We start from the raw sequence: 8175 nt of genomic DNA, 5'->3' as shown, positions 1-8175 counted from the left end.
TTAACAACAGCGCCGCCTACAGGAAACAGGTGGATATTAACGCTAGCATTAGTGCCGTGAACTTATGCTAGTACTTCCTGTCTCTGTTTAAGTTGTGAGAAAAGAAGACTTATCTATCTAGTGGTCACGATAATAAAACAACTGCCATGAATCTTGTATGAATTTTTTTAATTAACGATCTTGCGTTTTTGAGAACCTATACCAAAAACGAAATATCGTCACGCTCACGTGTAAAGAGTTTTTACAGAAGATGGAAAGTTTGGTTTTGAGATGAATGTAGTGTTATTTGTAGAGCGAATTGAAAACCAGCAACACATAAAACGATAGTTTACGATAATACATTTTAACACCATAAATTAGTCCCTATGCATCAATCCCTGATAAGTGAATCAGTGGTGAGAGTGGCACGGAGAAAACTCCCTGAGACTTCATGAGCACCAAACCAGACTTAAAAGGGTAATCTGGGTGACAATCTGTAATGTGTTCATTATAAATGTTAATATGATGTGATATCACGTCTTGTGTGAGGTCGATTTTGGACATTGATGGAAGGAGTCAATTTTTAAAGATACAGGATTATAATTCTTGCCCCACCGGTTTAACCACTAGATGTCGCTGTAATGCTACAATACATACATGCACACTCAGGGGCCTGGTGTGTGACGGACGGTTGGCCCATATTAAGACATGGGATGGAGTGTCCATATTAAGACAAAGACCATATTAAGACAATGGCAGACAAGGCTTCTGAGAAACACTCTGAACTTTGTCACGTCTGTTTGCTGAGCGATAGAACGTTCCGGACGCAATGTGTGCGCAGTGATGACGCACGTTTCACCTCTGAATATTATTTAGGAAAGAAAAATGTATGAATTGGAGTATATTATGAGGGATATCAGTGATATCAGTGATCACTGTTGGATGTGTGTAGGAGTGTGTGAGTTTGTTAGAAGAAGAATAACGGCGGTGTGTGTACGAGGCCGGCGTGATACGTGGAGAGGGTGTCGAGGTCGAGGGGTCAGGACAGGTAAACTGGTTTAAACCGGTCTGGAGATAAATGTTTAATCCTTGAAGCCTGTAGTAGGACACACCATGCCTTTTTCTTTTATCTTACGAAATACTATTGATGTTTATTTGTAACTGACATTTTTTGAATGGAAAATCAAATTTGCATGTTAGAATTTTTACAGCTCTTTGACTTTTGTGGTCCTTGTTGTATGTTGTGTTTATTCTTTTTTTTCTGCAAATGAAAATGATGCAATCTGGGGTTTTTATCAAAATGAAAACATAAACCATCAGTGGCTTCATTGAACATTCTGGCTTCGCTCTGAGAAGTTCATACACCTGTAGATCACTACTTCTTCTCAAAAGCAACCAGTGAAATGAAATGGTGGTCCTACACGTGTCCTTTTTTACAGTGTTATTGCAGTCATTGTAGAACAACAAAGAGCTCTCACCCTTCACCTTCCATCACCGAGTTCTACTAAACCGTGAGTGAACGTTTCTTTCTAAGAAAACAGCATCAATGAAATTCCCTTCGACTCCCATGTTGGTACTGGAGGTCAGATTGGATGTTAGATTGGAAACATTGTGCACATTTTGTTATCAGTGATCTGAGGTCTCACCTCTGAGTGTTTAATTCCTCTGATGACGCAGAGTTTCATTAATGGTTACAATTAATTCATTACTAATAGGCAAACGTCACATTCCATTTCATGAAAACGTTTGTGGGATCGATCCAGAAGTTTCTTCACGTGAACGAGGATTAATAACTACGTTAGTCGGTTATCTGAAGGTACGTTCTCTCCCAGTTTTGCCCATCCTGAGGCCTTTGAGCTGAATTGATCAAATTTCACAATGTGGTGTTCTTGGTACTACACCACTAGATGTCCCTCACAGATGTTCTACCCTCTGATACGCACACACTCAGTGTGTGACGGACGGACGGCTGGCCCATATTAAGACACAGGACGGAGTGTCCATATTAAGACAAAGACCATATTAAGACGAGACGGCGTGTGTGTTTTTTTTCCTTTTGCGAAACACTGAACTTTGTCTGTTTGCTGTGTGATAGAACGTTCTGGATGCAATGTGTGCTCAGGGTCTGAACACGTTTCTCTGACGGAATATGAATAAGTGAGAAAAATATCAGATGCAGAATAAATAAATGAACGTAGTAATAAATACTCATTTTGTGTGTGAGTAGTGCACTAAGATGATTGTGATTAAGGGGTGGTGTGTGTGTGGAGGAGGTGGTCATGGTCCAAACTCCTAACGTAGAAATATAAAAGCAATTGCTCCATTGCTAACAAAAGATCTAAGTGTGTGTGTGTGTGTGTATAAAATATACACTATATGGACAAAAGTATTATAAAAATTGACTTTTCCACTCGTATGTGCTTCTTCCCCCAAACTGTTTCCACAAATTTTTCACAGTTCTACAGAACGTCTTTAGATGCGGTGGCATGAAATTTTCCCTTCACTTGACTTCACTTAGGAGACCCAACCCTGTTCCAGCATGGCAATGCTCCTGTGCACAAAGCCAGCTCCATAAAGATCTGATTTCCACGGGTTAAAAATGTTGGAGTGGAAGATCTCCTGCTGACTAAACCCCAGACCTCCTCCCCTCACCCACATCACTACCTGCCTTCACTAACACTCTTATAGCTGCAGATTAAAAAAGACACGATAATAAAACTTGCTTTAACCAGTCAGATTTCCAGTTGGACACCGAGGACATCCAGCATGCGTTCAATAACGTCGGCATTTTCACCTCCTTCCGTTGGATGTTCAAAAACCGCACTAGTCAGAGCTTCTTTTTTTAAATTCCAGAGGAGTGACAGGAGAAAAAATTGATTTGTTTGCAGAGACACTTACAAGGACATTTACAAGACAGCCTTTTCGAGAAAAGCTGGACGTCGTGAGGACGTTGTGAATGGTCGGAATGTCGTTGATTAGTTTATCTCTGTTTTCCTAGTGTTACTCTGACAGTAGTGCAGCTGCAAAATCGAAGGTTCATCGAAACGCAATAATACAATTGTTGTTTCTGGAGTTTTCCAGATTAGAGGAATTTCTCTGTGAGGAGACGTTTACTAGCATTTTATGGAAGTAGTATCCATTCAATACTGTTCCTTACAGGAAATAAATATAAATAGCAATAGATAGTAATTAAAATAATTTTAAGCTACATAAAGGTTTGTCTTATGGAATATTTCTTCATTTCTACGAGATAATTTCAGATCTTTGACCATCGCTTCTGATCTTTATAGAAACCCGTTACAGAATAAAGAAGATGTCAGAGAATGATATGAAACTATGCTCTACTGCTGTGTCATGTGTTTCATCACAGTGTGTGTGTGTGTGTGTGTGTGTATTCCGTCCTTTTCTCTTATCAACGTGTGTAAAAAACCCTGAACACGTGATGAAAACTGGGCCATCGTGTGTGTCGAGTGGCCCATACAGGAATTCAGCGATACGTCATAAATACATGCCGTGAAAAAAATACTAAAATGGTCATCAATATTGTAGTAAATCACCTCAGCCATTGGACCACCGCAGAATAATAACTTTATATGAATAAATTAATTCTCCTGCAAAACGTATTTGAAAAGAAACGTGCGTTTTTCTACGGAAATCTGACTAGCTAGCATTTAACAGGGGTGTTCCACATAAAACCATTCGCCAAGTAAAAAGAAATAAATAAGTGTTACGTGCTAGCGTACGGAAACACATAAGCGACTTTCTAGAATATTCCTTTTGAGATTGAAGCTGAAAAGATTCATGTTTCATGAACACGAATTGAAGAAAACAAGAGAACGAAGATTGACTTCACATGAGGGAGTTTAGTGAGAATGGTGTTTAATGCTGTTTAGCTCCTCGCTAACTAGCTCCTCGCTAACTAGCTAATCTCAGCTTTTAGCTAAATCCTGTGACGATCTGAAAAATCGATGGAAAGGAGTTTTATTTCCTAATCAGATTTGCAGCTGGACTGGATGGAGTTTATCTGCGTTTGCAAACGATGAAGAAAATGTACATAGGGATGTGAGAAAAATATGGAAAATACTTTTGAATGAAGCTTGTGAACTCAATTTCTTTTCAGCTGAGGTTTTTCGAATATTTAAAATGTAGAAATGTAAATGTTTAATCACATTTTATATGCAATATTGGGGGATTCTGCAGTATTTGTAGCTTCCTACTGAAATACAGAGCAACATATCGACCACGTTAACGGCTTTGTACAAAAAGTCAATTGGTTAGATACAAAAATGATCAGCATTTATGTGTGTGTGTGTGTGTGTGTGTGTGTGTGTAAAGAGAGAGAGAGAGAGAGAGAGAGAGAGAGAGAGAGCTACATACCGATCAACAATTATTGTTTATACCATTACTACAGAGGTGGGAAGTAACGGAGTACAAATACTTTGTTACTGTACTTAAGTAGATTTTTCTGGTATCAGTTTTTTACTCCACTATTTATTTTCAGACTTTTTACTTTTACTCATTACATTTTTACACAAATATCTGTACTTTTACTTCTTACATTTTCAAAACAGGCTCGTTACTTTAGTTTTAATACATTGATTTGGTGAAATATTATTTTTTCTTTTCACTGCGTGCCGATTTCAGCCAAACAACTGATTTCCTGTTACTGCGCGTCTTTTTCAATCCGCTGGTGTATAAAGTCCTGACTCTCACTCTTTATGAAGATAAGAATCAGCAGGTAGAAGGCAGTAAGAAGTTTGGGGTTAATGTGGATGAGACAGAGGGAGTCAGTGATGAGAACATGACTGAGAACAGACACATTCATGATCATCATCATCTTTTCTCTGCTTGTGTTCTATATGTGAATCTTCAGCCTGGATACATTCATTAGGTAACAACATTTTCATTAGTTTTGTATTAATATATATATATATATTTGGCTGTCGAAATTAAAATTATTTTAAACGGCACAAATTTTTTTCCTTTCTTACTTAGATATAAAATAAATAAATAAACTCCAGATAAAAATATTTTAATCAGTAAACTTTTGTTTTATTTCTGAGTCTCAAATCAAACACCGAATCCGCCATGTTTTACACAATTTACCCTCTGGGTGGCGTTTTGTGGGTTTTTCCCTCATAATGGTGACACAAACTTAAATTACTGTCTTTATTGATCGTACAGATAAAAACAAAACATCATTCAAATCTGTAAAATGTCTATAATTTTATATATATATAAGCTTCCTGACTTGACTTGAAACGGTATCACCTCATTAACTGTCCGTGTGGAAACATAGCAAAGGCTCTTAATGATGTCCACACGTCTCTGCACTGTTATAGCCTTTATATTTAATCACTGTACATATGCTTACATATATATCACATGCTGTAAATATGATACATGTTTAACACCTCCAAGCTGCCAGTTTTGGGCACCTGAGCAAGCACTTAACTCACTACTGCTCATTTAGTAAATGAGATCATTAAGAGTCGCTCGGGAGAAACACTTCCAACAGGAAGTGGCTATATCTCGCTATCTTTGTCTCTCTATTTTCTCTATCTAATTGTCTCTGTGTCTCTTTTAGTAAATGTCTCTGTCTCACTGTATATGTCTCTCTATTGCTGTCTCTCTATTTGTTTCTCACTCTTTCTAAAGCTGTGTCTGTGTCTCTTTGTCTTTGTCTCTGTCTTTCCTGCTTATTTACATGTCTAACAAAGTTTTGAGTTTTGAAAGTAATGCCATTAGTGATCTATGATGAAAGACTTCCCTGGTTCGATTCTTACCTCTAGTTTCATATTGAACATTATAGGACGTTTTTGAAAACAGAACAATGAAAGGTCATTAAAATTGGTTGCTGGTAAATCATGGTATATCAGTGGTGCAGGTGTTGGAGATGTGGTTCTTGTACCTGAGTCACTTCTCATAGACTTCGAGTAACTGAGAGAATGTACAGGAAGGAGAAGTTTTGACCCTCTACCATCATGACCTACGAGAAAACGTCTCCTAACTATAGAAAAGCCAAGAGACCAATAAGCAAAGGCGTGTTGGTGTAATGGTCAGTGAAGTGGTCGCTGCTATCTGACTCACCTGGTTCGAGTCCTACTGCTTAGCTTTCCTTTAAATTGTTTAAAAAGTTTTTTTAAAAGAACCAAAAAAGGTCCTAAAAATCAGGTTCTTGCAGGAGATCCTGTGGCTCAATTGGAAGAGCTTTGCCTCTGGGTTGAGAGGTTGCCGGTTCAAACCCCGGCCAGGACTCAAAGTTAAGAGTGTGGAAGGTTCCGGTGGCTGTAGTAAGGAAGGTGTCAGAAATGGCTGCGTGGAAGGTTGGATGTGGTTTCGGAGGGCGTATCCTGAAACAGGGGGGCAATATCCGGGCATCTGCCCCCCCGGTGTCTGAGAAGCTGAAAACAGGGGGTTATGAAGCAAAAACGTTCAAAAAAGTATCGACTTAGTTTTGCATATATAGGGAAAAATTCTGCCAAAAAACCTATCACCCTCATTTTTTCTGAGGCTGTGAAGCAGCAGGTCTTCACAGCCTTTGTTTACAGTCAACTACCTCATTGCTCACCAGACACTACTTTCCACACAGCTTACCCAGTGTGGGGACAAGCCAGATTCAACCAGCAACTTCTGAGCTCAGAGGCAAGGCTTTTACCACAAAGCCATCAAGTCCCACAACACACCTTCTTTTTTTGGGGGGGTTTATCGTTTGTTTCATGCTTCAAAGCAAGAAATTCAGACCAGACAGAAACACAGAAAGCAGGATTCGAACCCTGCACCTCACCAACAGCGAAATACCAGTCTTAAGCCACTGAACCATTGGGAAGGACCAGCTGCGAAGATTGTTTAGAGCAGGTCTATCTTTTCTTTCAAACCATCAACCCAAGAATATAATGCTAAAGACAGACTTAGGAAGCAAACCCATATCGTGACTAGCAGGGACAATGCAGGATTCAAACCCTGATTCACACCATTAGCAAGGCACCAGCACTAACCCACTGAACCATCAGGAAGGACAAGCTGGGAAGCTTGTTTAGAGCAGGTCTATCTTTCTTTTTAACCCATCAAAACAAGAATATGAAGATGTAGGAATCAGAAATTTAACCTACCTCATGACTACCAGACAGAAAGCCAGGTTTGAACCCTGACCACCAACATTAGCAAAGTACCAGCCTTAACCCACTAAGCCATCAGGAAAAAACAGGATGGGAAGCTTGATTAGAGCAGGTCTATCTTTCTTTTTAACCATCAACACAAGAATTTAACGCTAAAGAAAGATGTAGGAAGCAAATACAGATGTAAGTAGCACAAGTTGAACCCACATTGTAAATAGCAGGATTCGAACCATGATCCCCACCACCAGCGAGACACCAACATTAACCCGTTGAACCATCAGTGAGGACAGGCTAAGGACGCTTGTTTATGGCAGGTCTATCTTTCTTTTCAACCCATTAAAAACAAAAATATATCGCTAAAGAAAGATGTGAATCCTGATCGTGACTGGCAGGCAGAAAGCAGGATTCGAACACTGAACCCCACCAAAAGCACGACACCTGATTTAACCCACTGAACCATCAGAGAAGACGGGCTGGGAAGTTTGTTTAGAGCAGGTCTATCTACCTTTAAACCATCAACACACGAATATAAATCTAAAGAAAGATTTAGGAAGCAGGAACATAACCGACATCGCAACTAGCAGGATTCAAACCCTGATCCTCACCATCAGCGAGGCACCAGACTTAACCCACTGAACCATGGAAGAGATCAGAGCCGGATGCATGTTTAGATGAGGCACAGGCCTCAAACCACTGCGCGACCACTGCTGAAAAGCATGTGTGCTTTTTGGAGGGTTCATACTTTGTTTCATGCCAGCGCAGTAAGAAAGAAGGCATGTAGGACTGGCTTTGAAACCTTATCACCAGCGTGGACTATATTAAGGACCATGTTCAGGCACAAGCCTTAACCCACTGAGCTACCACAGAAGTGCTTTTTTTTTGGTGGGATTATCTTTCATTAAAGACCAGAAAATCAAGAAATTAATCCAACACAGAAAGGACAGAATTGAAATGTTTTCAGAGTGGACAAGGTCCAGAAGTTTTATTTACCAACACAGCAACCACCAGCTCGAGCAGGAATCAAACTCATCCTCGTGGGGACCCTGACATTAACCCACTAGGCTATCACATCTATCTA

This window comes from Silurus meridionalis, chromosome 29 (assembly GCF_014805685.1).
Source record: "Silurus meridionalis isolate SWU-2019-XX chromosome 29, ASM1480568v1, whole genome shotgun sequence".
Taxonomy (NCBI): domain Eukaryota; kingdom Metazoa; phylum Chordata; class Actinopteri; order Siluriformes; family Siluridae; genus Silurus; species Silurus meridionalis.
Note: the sequence above shows the minus strand (reverse complement) of the source record.